General features: G+C 37.1%; 1 long non-coding RNA gene across 1 annotated transcript; it reads left to right on the top strand.

The window, feature by feature from the left end:
* Nucleotides 1–6,034: 6,034 nt before the first annotated feature.
* On the top strand, nt 6,035–15,290 carry LOC126812067 (uncharacterized). Its single transcript, XR_007675807.2, has 6 exons — nt 6,035–6,058; nt 10,428–10,691; nt 11,961–11,988; nt 13,471–13,674; nt 14,217–14,332; nt 14,586–15,290. It is a non-coding gene; the product is annotated as an uncharacterized LOC126812067 (long non-coding RNA).
* Nucleotides 15,291–15,905: the final 615 nt, after the last annotated feature.

Raw genomic sequence — 15,905 nt, 5'->3', positions numbered from 1 at the left:
GGCTAATGAAGACGGGCATACGCCACACAGTGTGCTATGAGGGAAATTTTGCCCGGGCAGCGGCGCTACGGTCTACTCTTATATCGAATTCCAACTGCCAAGGGATCTTTTACGTGCACGCCAATTTGTACACGAGACCTCGTCCCATCAGAACGACTAGACCGCTGCCCTTGTCAGGCCCTCCGTCCTGCATCACTGACAAGGGGAAACCACGCCGGATAATCTGGATGAACTTTCTCGGCCAATGCAGGGATCGAACAGCCGACCTCCAGGCTAGCGAGCCAGCGTCTTACCCACTTAGCCACGTGATCCCCCGACTATGGAAATTTATTATTTATAAGACTATTTTGAGGTATATGAGATAATTAACGCAAGGTTCGCAGTAAAAATATTATACGGCTTATCACACATGGACAAAATTGATATTTTCTAAAAGCTGATAACTTGGGCAGCCATTTTGAAAAAATCACATGTCCTTATGAAGCACCTATTTTTTCTGATTCACTGACATCGATGTACCCGCGGTGATATGAGCGCCGAACGCGTAGGTCGACTGCAATCGATCAGTTAATTGCGTCGTAAACGCCGTTTTTATTCCGATATGTGGGAGATTCCTCACTAGATGAATAGTAATCTGATTTACTTTCGCTTAAATGTGTAGGAATATGTTTTTTAATTTAAATATTACCGCTGGTCGTTTTTGACAAACTGTATAAGATACGACATGTTGAAATATTTGAACGTTTCAGATTTCCAGAGTGTTTATGATTAATATTTTTCGAATGAAGAAAACTTTATGGTAAAAATCAAATCAATCTGCAGAACAAAAAATCAGTTCAATCTAATTGTGCCAAATGAGAGAGAGAGAGAGAGAGTGAGGGGGTAGAGAGGGATAGAGGTAGAGAGGGATAGAGGTAGAGAGAGAGAGGGAGGGAGGAGTGGTGGGTGGGGTTAACGTCCAATCGACACAAACTAGGTCATTTCGGATTTAACATGGGTTCAATTTCATTTCAATAATTCACTTGTGCGTAGGTGTTTAAACTGGGAATCGAAACCATTTGACCCAATGCCAGACCTTATGATCTAAAGCTAAAGCTAATCTGGTCTGCCCTCTGTTTGCCCCCCCCCCCCAATAATTTTAGAAAATAAAAAAAAGTATTTGCGATACGTTTCGGTAATCAATACCTTCTACGGTGAATAAATCCCACATCCCCACTCAGTCATAAACTTGCATATTGTAGAGCATTTCCGACAGTCTATTTTTCAAAATTTTCTTGGCGAGGTCCCCTATGGACTCGCTACTTTGGCGCTCACAAGGGGAATTCGTTGAGATTTGCAAGTCCGTTCGTTTGACATTTTGTTCTCTAGTCGGATAAACTAGTGATCAGGCGACGAACGGTAGAGCATTTCCGACAGTCTATTTTTCAAAATTTTCTTGGCGAGGTCCCCAATGGACTCGCTACTTTGGCGCTCACAAGGGGAATTCGTTGAGGTTCGCAAGTCCGTTCGTTTGACATTTTGTTCTCTAGTCGGATAAACTTGTGATCAGGCGACGAACGGTATCTGGGCAGATATATTTATCTCGACGATCGGTGCCTGACAGAATACTGTATAACAGCATTTCCGGCAGTCTATTTTTCAAAATTTTCTGGGGGAGGACTCCCTACTTTGACGCTCGTGAGTGGGCTTCGTCGTGATTCGCAAGTCCGTTCGTTTGACACTTTACCTCATCGATCAGTGCCTGAAATACTGCCAGGCTGCATTTCCGGCAACCTGTTTTTCAAAATTTTCTGGGGGAGGCCTCCTACCCCTAGTTGAAGATCGTGCCTTTGCCCCCTTAACCTTGGACTTTGCCCCAGCTTTGCCCCTCCAATCAATGACGGCTGGCGCCGCCACTGGTCTGATCTCTGTCCATCAATTGACCAGCGTGTACGCACGTTCAATTGTACACGAAACGGTGTCTTAATTAGAAAATCTTTACTGCGCATGTATATCTGGGCCGCTGAGGATGATGGCATTGTTAGGCTATGTTGCTAGAACATTTTTGACGTATTATGTGAAACCTCTAGCAGGATTAGAAATAATAATCCCCGACATAAAACCACTCAAGGTGTATAAAACCTGATTCTTGTGAGCTTTTGATATTTGGTGACAATGTGTAAATGTATGAGTGTTAATTCCTATGGCAAAAGGGAGGCAGGCAATTCTAGCCACGTCCAGTTTTGTTTAGATTTCAAAGGGACAGTTTGATCAGACAATATAAATATAAATATCCCTTCAATCAGAGGTTTTAAACAGGGTGACTAACATTATAATTATAAACCAGGTTGGACATAAAAACTGTATTTTGGAAATAAACCTATCAGGCTACCAGTTATGATTCGATGATTCTTAACTTTCTCTGTTACTCAGGAGAACTATTTTCACTATCAGTGAGGCGGGGTTAGGTGGCCGAATGGTTAGCGTGTGCGTGCTGCATCATAAGGTCTGTCATTGAGTGGTTTCGATTCCCCGGTTGTAAGCGACACTGAAAAAAAAGTTAAAGGGGTAGAAATTTCAGACTTGGTGCAGTAGATGTGTAGTTTAAGCAGAGATCAGCGAGTTGATCTATTGATGTTTTGGAACTGCGATTCGAAAGGAGTGAGAGTGGTGAAACTTTGTATATGGTTTCATTAGATCAATACTTTGACTAATTTCAATCATGAGCATTTTCAGCACCAGTTACGCAGGGTGGTAATTAGCAATGTGATTGGTCGATGCTTTATAAAAACAATGCACAATAGAAAGCCTGACACGGGCAGCTGTCTAGTCGTTCGGATGGGACGAAAAATCGATGTCCCTTGTATATGTTGGTGTGTACGTAAAAGATCCCTTGGCAGAGTATACCATAGTACCGCTGCCCGGGCAAAATTTCCCTCATAGCACACTGTTTGACTGTTGTCTTCATTAGCCAAGTCTGGGGAGACCAGTGGGACATTAAACCGCATTTTATTTTTTATAAAATTTTAAATACATTTTATAATGGTTTTTCGGGTTTAGATATTAGTGTGAACGTACTATTATGGGCGAGGAAGAGAGTGTGACGTCATCACAGCCATCCTGGAATAGTTAATGCTAAATGATAAGGCCAGCTCAATTTTTAGTCATAGATCACGAGATGTAAACAGGGCTAGCGCTAATCCCAAACCTAACTCTAACCCTGGGTCTAACCCTATAGCTAACCCTAACAGGAAATATTACGAACTGAATTTTCATCAGCCTAGGTCAGTGCTTATGTGGAGACCCAATCTCTCCCCCAAATACTTAAACCTAACCCTGAACCTAGCCCTAATGCTTATCCTAACCTACAATCACGTGCCCTAACCTTATTTACATCTAGGCGACCATGGCAAAAATAGAGCTGGCCTTAACAAATGGATCTAGCCATCCTTGAATATCAAAAATTGACGTACTTCAATCGAGTACGCCAAGTTTTATGTCGATCGTACTTGAATTAGTGGAGCCTTAGGCTTTTTTGGAAGAGCGTCGCCCGAGGTAAAACAAGATGAGTAACGCTTGTGGACCATTCCCTGATCCATAAATAAATATGCAAGTATTTAATGAGTGACATCTTTCTTTTTGGCGATTTAGGACATCAGCCTCAATTTGTTTTTATTTAATCTTCGAAAGAGTGTCAACACACTTCGTTACTTGACAATCTGATTAAAACACAGATCCTATTTCGTTTCGGGTTTTTTATATTTCAAAATTTCGTTTTATTTGTTTGTACTATACTAGGATCTGGTCGATAGCGTGAGGGATTAACCAGTGAAACCATCTGTTTCGGCGACTTCTTTTGGCGTGCGATGCACGGAACTGTGGGTAAACCACTAGAAACGTCAACGCTGATTGACCTCCCAATACAACTGTTCAGATCTTCATGCAGTGTAGGCCACAGAAAGTATAAAAGAAAACGAAACGAGATATAGATCTGTATTTTAATCAGATTGGTTTCTTGATAACATATATGGGATCTAACAAGCCACAATCCCAGTTTCATGCACACAACCCTCCTATGACATCGTATCGTAAGGTCTGTGATTGAGTCAACTGCCGTGCTTTCGAATCCCCGGTTGTACGTGACAAGGAGTAGGGTCGCCTGTCCAACCTCGTGGGTTTTCTCCGGGTCCTTGGGTTTCCTCCCACTGCTAAAGATCCCTACGTGCATGCAAATTATTTAAATAAAATTGAACCAGGTGTTATTCCAGAATTGACCTAGTTTGTGTCGAGTGGACGTTAAACCCCATTACTCTCTCTCTCTCTCTCCCTATGACATCCATGGAGCAAAATATATCTCTTTTGCATTATTATAATATTTGTTCTCTGACGAAGATGTGTATTATTTCATATTAATTCTTATGTTGGAAATACATATGTATTTATTCATTCGTCTGTTTCCATCCATTCAGATTATGTCAAATTATTGGATTTATTGAAGTTCATTGCCCCTTTTAAGAATTAACGTCACGGAGAATATGTAAAAAACCCAAACAGTTTAATATTGATCGGTAATCGTTAACAAATGGGCGTAACTTTGATGTATATGTAACTAACCATATTTTTAAATTTTACGTAATACGTCATTTTTATTCCATCCTTAATTATATAATTTAATATTAGTAATTGCTCTACTTTAAATGTTTTTTTTTTAATAATGAGCTAGCTTAAATTACATACACATGTCTAGTAAATATTAATAAACATGCAAAAAAAAACGATGTTAAAGGAGCTAAATCGCTATTATTTGGGACCTAGAAATTGACACAAATGAGTCGCAACGCATAAAATAAAATATGAATTTGAGAGAGAGAGAGAGAGAGAGAGAGAGATGGGTTTAACGTCCACTCGACACAAACTAGGTCATTTCGGGACTAACATATGGTTCAATTTTATTTCCATAATTTGCTTGCGCGTAGGTGTCTTTAGCAGTGGTAAGAAACCGGAGGACCCGGAGAAAACCCACGAAGGTAATATGAAATGAAATGAAATGGGGTTTAACGTCCTACTCTTCTGCACCTAACCTGGGCTAATTGAAGACGGGACGAAGGTAATATGAATGTATATAAACTGATTTGCATTCAATTGTTTTCAGAAGTGTCAATCGAATGGCAATCTCTAGCGTCTGGTTATTCCAGTATACACTGTTAGAATATGGCCTCGCCGTTTGACATGACTTGTGGAATATGTCTAGCCCCGTTCTTCAAGTCCCTTATTACAAATGGCGCTGAAACGCATTATGTTACACGATTCGTGTACCAATGGTAAAATGTTTATTTTGTCTTAAATATTGGATATCAGAAGCCCATCTTTTCACGATACGATAACAACATCAATGTTGATTTAAATTGACAAATAATTCGTGTTTTCAATGTCGAAGACTTTGGGTGATATTGAATTAGAGAATTAGCTACTTTAAGGGAGAGGGAAATGAGGTTTAACGTCCACTCGACACAAACTAGGTCATTTCGGGACTAACACATGGTTCAATTTTATTTTAATAATTCGCTTGCGCGCAGGGATCTTTAGCAGTGGGAGGAAACCGGAAGCTACTTTAAGCTAATAAGAAATATATATATAGTATAGAAAAAATGTCACGCCGCCGGAAATCCTTATGTCAGAACAGAAATTAATTTACCTGAAATGTTAAAACCAAATCATGATTTGAACCTTTAGACTAGTCGACCTAGGTTAACCGTGTCTGGGGCGATTCGGTAAGACAGAAATAGTTGTTCATAATAATAGCTTGTATGCAGACATACTGGATTATACGGATTATTGGTAATCTTCAGCCAAATGAATGACCTGAAGAAAAATTACACAGGTTTATTAAAGAACATGTGTCGATAAGTGAATAATAAAAGTGTTAGATTATGCCCACGGTAATATACAAATCAGGAAAAACTCATACATCAATCGTTTGACGGGTTGGTTTGTGTCAAAAAGGTCACATCATTGAATGCTTAAATTCGCGATTTGCCTTTCATCGTCGTCACAGATTTTTCGCACCTTGATCTAACAGGTAAGGAATTTCTAATAGAAAATTATCGAGGACTAAACCAGGACTGGTGTGCACGTATGGTTAAAGGAAGTTGATGGCAACACGCCATTTTTTAAAAAAAATACCGTAACTGATATTAATAGGGGGCACAGTCAAATGCGCACAAACAGCATCATAATGGTAATAGAAAAAAATTCGACAGCACAAAGGGGATGAGAGGAAATGCATTATAATTTTTCAAGTTAAATTCGAGTGTTAGTGTAATTTGCAATACTTCGAATCTTTACAATCTACAAATATCAGTATTCCCGGTATATTTCCGGTATATTTCGGCTTAACGAGCTTATTACCGTTACGTAATTTCTAAACGTAAAACGATTCGCGTGTTAATGTCCATAAGGTTACTTAAGTATAAGTAATTGATTATTTTAATTACTGACAGATTTATAGGACTTTTACCATTAAGGTAGCGAACCCTTTAATACACATATAAAACAGGGGCGTCTACTATTCGCGATCTGTGTGATTGGTAAGAAGTTATATTAAATTCATTATTTTATTTATTGACTAACCAGTAGGACGTTAAACCCCATTTCATTTCATTTTCATTTATTCATTAGCCGATTTACCTTTAAAAGGATTAGCAGATACCTGTATATTAATTACGGTAGGAAGGCAGTTTTTATAGTCAGTTATATTACAGTTATCTAATATTATTCTGTAGCATCATTTGCAATATCTCATAGAAAATATTTTAATTTCAAAGAGAATTGGCATTAATCAAAAGACGAAAAAAAAGAAAGATAATTTGATAAAATATATTAAATCGTTTTAAAATACTAATGACATTCCCTCCATTAATTTGTCAAAACTGCGTCAGCGACGTGCCTTTTTTCTTGAACTTTAGTATCTTTGTTCAAATGGATAGTTTTCGGAAATGAATACTTTTTGAATATAATTACAAGCTACGACCAGCCTCACGATATTATCTTAATTTTCTGTTCTGTAGATTATTCTAGTATGATTATTTCATTTTAATCAGTAGACAGAATGGACTAACTCCTATTTGTGTATTTAAAGATACATTATGTAAGATTTGGATAAAGTGCTGACCGTTCTTGCTATAATAGCACTAAAATAGATAACGTAAAATGGAAATATTGAAAATTTCATTCAATTACTTCATTCTGCATAGTGTAACCAGGGTACTGGTATATTCGAGACTTCGTCTCACTTTCCTATTTTTAAATTAAATTTTTAGATGGCGAACCGTTCTAATCTAGTTAAAATCTCAAGTATTCGATGTCATCGAGAGTGGATTTAATAAATGTCTAATTAATAATTTAGATAACATTTCAGGCCTAAAGAAATACCTGCAATAGGCAGATTTAGCTCTTGCATAATGTATGTTTAATTGTATATCATATTTGAGCCAGAAAAAGGTTCCGTGTACTCGGTAATGTCGCTCTTGTTCATCTTTTTTTTTTCTAAACAATATTTATCACAGAAACTGGATTGGAGAACAGGCAGAAGCCTATAGACCCCCCCCCCCTCTTACGGCGACGCTCTTTGAAAAATGTCTTTTTTGTGTATTTAATTGTATATCATCATTGAACAGGAAACCTGTTCCGTGTACTCCGTAATGTCGTTCTTGTTATTCTTACGGCGACGCTCTTTGAAAAATGTCAAATGCTCCGCCATTCCGAGCGGTCTCAAAATAAAACTTGTGCTTTGGAAAATTCGTCATCGGCGGACTTAAATCTCATAATCCAAGATGCTGAGATGACGTCATGGTCGGTTGCTATTTCATATAATGCGTTCTTATTTGTTTGACTATGTTTTATTGTGCAACTCTTCTGAAGCCTCTATTCGTATCGGGGATCACGTGGCTAAGTTGGTAAGACGCTAGCTCACTAGCCTGGAGGTCGGGTGTTCGATCCCTGCATTGGCCGAGAAAGTTCATCCAGATTTTCCGGCGTGGTTCTCCCTTTTCAGTGATGCAGGACGGAGGGGCTGACAAGGAAAGCTGTCTAGTCGTTCGGATGGGAGGAAAAACCGAGGTCCCGTGTACACATTGGCGTGCACGTAAAAGATCCCTTGGCAGTTGGAATTCGATATAAGAGTAGGCCGTAGTGCCGCTGTCCGGGCAAAATTTCCCTCATAGCACACTGTATGGCGTATGCCCGTCTTCATTAGCCCAGGTTAGGAGCAGAACAGTAGGACGTTAAACCTCATTTCATTTCATTTCTATTCGTATCGTTTAGAACAATTTCATGGGTTTTTCTTTTGTATAAATGTAGCTCGCGAATTACCAAACATTATATGTTCTGTATTTTTGTGTCGTATTCGCTAACACTGTTTATTTTATAAGAATTCGGTGGGGTGGGGGTAACTTTTCGGTTCAGATACCATAAGCTCTTGATCGATTTATTATCATTTTGTTTTATCTGAAGTTCACTTTCCAAACTCCGTGATTTCAGTATTTAAACATGCATTATGCAAGAGGTAAATTTGCTTATTGCAGGTCTTTCTTTGGGTTTGAAATGTTAAATAAACTATTAATTAGACATTTAATAACATGAAAAAACCATAATCAACTCAAGGTGCCAACTTATGTGTCTGAATTTCATTGGATTTGAATCCGATCTGCTGTTCAACGTCCGTTGTTGATTAAACACAAAAATGGATAATCGAGACTTTGTTTATGATCGTGACAAAAGTAACAATGGCAATAGAGGCTTCAATAATTTTAAAATGAGGTTTTCTCCACTTAGAGTGAAGCAATTTGATTAACTATTATAGTGAGAACTGCCAGTTCTATCTAATCTTCCATAATGTATCTTTAAGAAGACAAGAATGCGCAATTGTCCAAGGAACAATCATGTCAATCTTACTTTCATCGGCAGAGAGTCTAAGGCTTTTTTTTTTTTTTTTTTTTTTTTTGAAGAGGGTCACCCCCAACAAAAAGAAGATGAGAAGCGCTTAGGGAACAGTTCCTGATCAAGAAATATCATTTCAGATTTGCTATTATAAATCTCAGTTGATCTCTATCATAAACATTAGCTACCTGAATTATACGTGACATCTACCTCGGGCTAATCAGTCTAATTATTATTAATTATCGTTTAAATCTTTACTAATTATATCAACATTGGTGGTGATATATTAGCCACCCTTCACATGATATGTTCTGAACTCAACGAAACGAAAAAACAAAAAAAAACAATGTAAAATTATTGATTTATTAATGTAAAATATTATATATAAAAATGTTAAAACGGTAGATTTGCCCATTGTAATGTGTATACAAACAGACAGAAAGCTAAATTTTAAAAGAATCAGTGTCCTTCCCCCCCCCCACTCCCAATGACGTCACATCTAAATGACCAGACCATAGGTTAATTAGTACATTTAAGGCCATAGGATGTTTTTATTTTTGTATTTATAAATGGTCAATATACGTGTTTACAGTTTTTATTTCTATTTTATGTATTACTAATATAGGTCCGCACGTGTCTTGTTTAATCCGTAGGTTGATTTATCGTGTTTAAACCAGCCTAATTAGTACCACGTCACCTCAAATGTTTAGCGGCGGTAATTAATATTATAGGCTGCTATAAAACTTTCTGAAACGAAATTAACAGACGTCATCGAAAGGTTGTCATGACCATTTAGATTAAAACTTAAGAGTTTTATAACGTTGATGACACGTCATTGTTTTTATTTGTCAATATTTTATTATTCATAGTATAAAATTTTAATTAATATAGGCCGCGATCAAACTTTCTGAAACGAAATTAACTTAAAATATTTAGCTCTGTGAATAGTAATTGTTTTTTGGGTTTTTTTTTTGTTTTGTTTTTGTTTTGTTTCTTTTTTATTGTTAAGCACTTATTATGTATGGTATCTACTTTTAAACATCGTAGAGCATATTTACAATTTTTATAATAATATATTTTTCAATACAATACAGTATTGCGGCGTCTTGAGATTTCTTTGGGGTTTCAATTTTAGACATTAGCTTCAAATCACAAATGAAGATTTACTAAATGTATCTGGATTCCTTTAAGCGGGGTGGGGGAGGGTAGCCGAATGGTTAACGCGTGCGCATTTGATCATAAGGTCTGTCATTGGGTCAAGTGGCATGGTTTCGATTCCCAGCTTGTACGTGACAAGGAGAAGAGGTCGCCTTTCCAACCTCGTGGGTTTTCTCCGGACCCCCCGGTTTCCTTCAACTGCTAAAGACCCCTACGCGCTAGCGAATTTTTGAAATAACATTGACTAGTTTGTGTCGAGTGGACGTTAAACCCCATTTGTCTCCCCCCCCCCCCCGCCTTTAAGCATTTTAGGTTTATAAGCATGTATTTATGTATGTGATTCTCTTTTCTAGGTTTACGACTGGCACCACCAACATTTTAATATGCCGTCCGCAGTTATTTTAATCGGTACCACGCTATCTTTTATTATTCTCCTAAATTGTGGCGGCTACGGCCAGGTTATTCCCCCTACTATTGACGCTGATTGGGAATATTATATGATTACAATTAGTTATCCTGTACAGGGAATGCCTCTTTATGCTAGACCATCATATGTTGCAGCGGCTCAACTTTTATTTAATTATGCTCCTAAAGTACAACCGATTCACACATTTAAGGTAAGAAAGTTTCACACTTTCATAAACATTTTCCATTTTATTAAATGAAAGCAGACTAATTAATTCTAAAACTTCTCGTCGTATAGTGTTTTCGGCAATTTAGAAATTAAAATGTCGGCCAGCCAGCGTCGTGTCTGTTCTCGAGCGGACCAGATTGTAGACAGTCAACCTAAGTTTCGTATGGTAATTTTAGGGACCTGGTTAAAGGGCGTGTGACTTTATTTTTTGAAACCATAAATGGGTCTAAAAGCACATATTAAAGATACATTATGGGAGATTCGGTAAGGAGTTGGCAGTTCTCACTATAATAATTAAAAACTAAATAATGTAAAGGCAATTTGGTGAAATTTTCATTTAAATTGATCCACTATGAACCGAGAACTAAGCAACGGAAATTCCCATAAGCCTCTGTCATCATTACTTAAGTCAGTACGATAAACAGCATAGTCTCGATTATCCATTTAATCGTTTAATAGAGAAGGAAAGTTATGCAGTAAATCGGCTTACAATCCACTAAAGATCGCAGGCTAGCGCTGCCATCTAGAGTTGATTATGGCCTGGATAGGTTAATTAATGTCTAATTAATAATTTAGATAGCATTTCGGACCTAAAGAAAGACCTGAAATAGGCAGATTTAGCTCTTGCATAATGTATGTTTAATGTTATATGAGTGTATATAAAGTAATTTATATTCAATTTTTTTTAATAAGTTGTAATTTCTAATCAGTTATGTTCGATAAAATACTTGAACAGTCCAAACTGAACGACAGTCGTTTACGCCTGCTTCGTCCGTTCAAAACTGTTTTTTTTTTATTATTTTAACATTTGTGAATCGGCCATTACAATATTTAGTGTCGTCTTGTAATTTAAGATATGTTTTTCTTTTCTCGTTGATTTTGTGTCCGAAACGACATGGTACACGATTCGTGTACCATATTTTAAAACGTTTATGGTGGCTCAAATATTGGATATTATGATCCCACATTTTCACGGCAACAAAACAACATCTTGATGGATTGAAATGGACCAATATTGAATTCTCATTTGTGCTTTTAATTTCGAATATTATGGAAAATATTGAGTTGGTGACTTAGCTCCTTTAAATGACAAACTTTATCAGCTTACATTCATATCACTAATGAATATTTATTAAGTATAGAGATTCACAACCGCTTTCAACTCTAGTATTATCGCAAACAAGAGCCATTTCTTTTTAACATTTTGTATTTATTCAAACATATAAGTTATTAATTTCTTCTTTCATTTTAGGTTGCTGGAGAACCAAGAATTATGGCAAGTAAGTATGCTCGTTGTTGAAATATAATGTGAACAACTGTTCCGTTTGTCCGTGTGCATTTGTTCAGAACTTGTTCGGGACTAGTCTCGGACACCCAGAACCGCCTAGTCTTCAACTTACGGAGGGTCTGGTCAGTTTTAGCACATTGGTTTTAGTGAAGAAAGAGTTGTGTCCATTCCTGAAATAAATCACACAATCCATGCATTATTATAAACAGACGCAAATTAGGATTAATAAAAATCAAAGATACCGTCCTTGAAGGGTGAAATTTTACTATAACAAATTAAAGAGTGTTTGATATTGAACAGACAATGCAAGTATATTTTTTCTGAAATGGCTATTCTTAAATTAATTGCATGGGCATCAACATCTTGTTTTAGGGGTATTTATCTCCCTTATTATGCTTTCTGACTGAAAAAAGAAGATTTATACTAGTCTCTATCACCCAGAACAAAAATATTCTACAAATATTAGTCTGGATGCGTTGTTGTCAGCATTTGAGAGTCTCGGTCACTATTGGCTAGATTATCCAGTCTTTTACATTATCATAAACAAAGTCTAAGGGGGGTAACTAGTCCTAAAACAAGATATTTACCCCCGCTAAATTAATTCAAGAATGCCATTTTGAGAAAATCCATTTGATTGCATTGCCAATTTAATATCCAACACTCTTATTTCTTTTATTCTAAAATTTCTCTCTTCGTGGGTCATATCTATGATTTTTTAATTAATCCTAATTCGTCGTCCGATTCATGTTTGTTTATATTAATGCAAGAATTATGGGATTTATTGCGGGGAGGAGTCGCAACTCTTACTTGACTTGGCCTAAGATAATGGATAATCAACCACATTAAAAACCAAACTCCCGGTTACGCATGGGCAATGGAACTTTTCGTTAAATATTGACAACGTTCTCAGATATAAGACTCTCTATACGTTGAAGACTTGGAGGTTCTGGGTGACCGAGACTATATTTATACACGATAGCTTAAAAGACCGGATAATCTAGCCAATGACCTAGTTTTTCTCAAATATTGACAGCCCATCTAGACTAATATTCGTACAAAATTTGTCTGAATGATAGAGACTAGTCAGGCCCATAACTAAAGGGGGGGGGGGGGGGCACCCCTGTAAAAAAAAAGTTCGACCATAAACAAACAATAGATATACATTGTCCGTCAATTTTACAGCACCCGTGAGAACACTTCCGCCCCCCGCCCCCCTCGTTGCTCTGAGCTAGTTTCGGCCCTGAAACTAGAGTTCAGGACAGAATTTTGATTGTGTTAAATATCTAATTCATTAAAACCACACAAACGAATTATATTGACTGTTTCACAGCAGGAGACGGCCAATTGATTGGAGGAGCCGGAAATTGTGAGAGTTTTTAATTCAGCTACGCCTACCTTACATGTATTAAAAAAGATAGCCAGTTAATGTTTTCCTTGATTAATATTTTAAATTAATTTTGACATTTGTTTTCAGTTGTAAAAGCCTCCGCACCTGGTGCATTGTGTGACATTGCAATGGGAGTAACTAATTTTGGATTAGAAATAGAAACCATCCCGATGTATGCCTTTGAAGCTTTCGCCACATTTGTGGGTGTTCAGCGGGATTTAACTTACACTCCTTTACGAGCTCTACCATGTTCCCGTGTTTATATGTTTGAAACAGTTGTTGAGTCACCCGGTAAGTAAGATACTCCATACAGTCTGATTAAATCGTTGGGGGTGGGGGGTGGGGGGTGGATGGCTGAATGGTTAGCGTGCGCGCGCTGTATCATAAAGTCTGTCATTGAGTCGACTGGCGTGGTTTCGAATCCCCGGTTGTACGTGACAAGGAGTAGGGCCGCCTGTCCAACCTCGTGGATTTCTCCAGGTCCTCCGGTTTCCCCCCACTGCTAAAGACCCCTATGCGCAAGCGAATTATTGAAATAAAATTAAACCATATGTTAGTCACGAAATGACCTAGTTTGTTTCGAGTGAACGTTAAACCACTGACCTTCCTCTCTAAAGCCCTCCCCCCCCCCCCTCCAAAAACACAACTTCCCGTTTTTCCGAAAACCTTGCGAACATGATAGATTCTACAGTGTTTAACAGATTTATTTTAAGCTTGTGAACATCTTAATTATCAGATATATTTTCACGCTTTGCGCGGCTATCGTTCGTTGAACTATTTTTTCCCAATATCCGTAACCTCTGTTTGAAAGGTTTTTCTTAATTTATTTTCAGGTGAATTAAGTGCTTATACTGAAGTAATGAAAAACTATACTACGGAAGTTTTAAGACTGAGAGCAGCTGGTATTATCATGGACGCCTATAAACACCTGTCTGTTATCCCTAATAGGGTGGGTATTTCTTCACGTGATTTTTCTACTGTCAGTTTGCCGTCACGCGTTGTACAGAAATACGATTCATAGCTACATAAATATATTCAGAACTTCCAGCAAAAAATTTGATTCACGTGACTTTTCTACTTTCAGTTTGCCGTCTTCAGTTGTACAGAAATAAAGTCGTAAAACATCTTATGATTTATAGCTACAAAAATATATTCAGAACTTACAGCAAGAAATTTGATTCACGTTATTTTTCTACTTTCAGTTTGCCGTCTTCAGTTGTGGAACGCCATCTTTCTTCGACCAAATGATGATGAGTTTAAATAGTTTAAATTCGGATTATGGTATATTTGCTGTTGAAAGAGCCGTTTCCTTGGTTTCATGGAATCCATATAAGGGCAAAGATGCTTTATGTCATGTCCAGAACTTTCATGAGGGTGTTTTCGGATTCGGCAAAAAGAAATAAAGAAGAGAGAAACTGGTTCACCATGACATAGTGCCGAGAATTACAGAGAAACATTCAACTAAAATCTATATAAAAAGAACTCATGAGCAATTTGACTTTAGCCTAAGTAGTTGGTATTCAATCAGACAAAATACATTATAGTGCATTATTGTACCTTACTAAATTCAAAATTCGTATTCTGAATGCTAAATTACCAGAGGTTACATAATTAGAGTATTTATTGGCTGTTATTTTTGTTAGTGCATTATTGTAACTTACTAAATTCAAATTTCGTATTCTGAATGCTAAATTACAGTATTTATTGGCTGTTATTTTTGTTAGTGCATTATTGTACCTTACTAAATTCAAATTTCGTATTATGAATGCTAAATTACCAGAGGTTTCATAATTAGAGTATTTATTGGCTGTTATTTTTGTTATTGAACTTTTAGTTAGTGTGAATTAAACATATTTAACATAAACGGGGGAATAAATATGAACAGGAGGTTAAACTGTTAAATGTGTTATTACGTATGTGTATCAAAAGCCCCAAATCATTATTCATCCATTCAGCATGTAATTAAATTGTTATTTACTATTTTATGTTTTCCATATCTAAACTTGAGCTACTGATCATCATAGGGATCATTAACATATTTTTTGTATTCATTTGTTGTTTTGTTACCAAAAGACCAGTGAAATAGTTACCCTTATATTTCAAAGGTATTTAGTAATGAACTGGATATACAAGTCGCCATTCTATTAAATATAATTACAGTTTATTAGTGAACTACACCTGGACAAAATCGGCCGTAACGAAACTGTCCCTGCAAAATTTTCCTCATAGCACACTGTAATGTCCTCGGAGCAGAACCTTTAGGACGTTAAAACCCATTTCATTTCATTTCCATTTTCATATTATTCGCGTCAATGATGACAAGAGTGTGTGTGATCATTCTTGTTCAACGATCGGGGATATTTTCGTCACGAAACCGATACACAAGATTCCAAAGTAATGTTGACCCGTGTGCAGTGACCGTTAGAAGGCAATTCATCTAGATATTTATCTTCCATTGGACACAAACACATGGTTCGACTTTATTCGAATAATTCGCTTGCGCGTAGGGGTCTTTAGCCTTG

Source organism: Patella vulgata, chromosome 2 (genome assembly GCF_932274485.2).
Source record: "Patella vulgata chromosome 2, xgPatVulg1.2, whole genome shotgun sequence".
NCBI classification, from domain to species: Eukaryota; Metazoa; Mollusca; class Gastropoda; family Patellidae; genus Patella; species Patella vulgata.
This window is presented reverse-complemented; position numbering and strand designations above follow the sequence as displayed.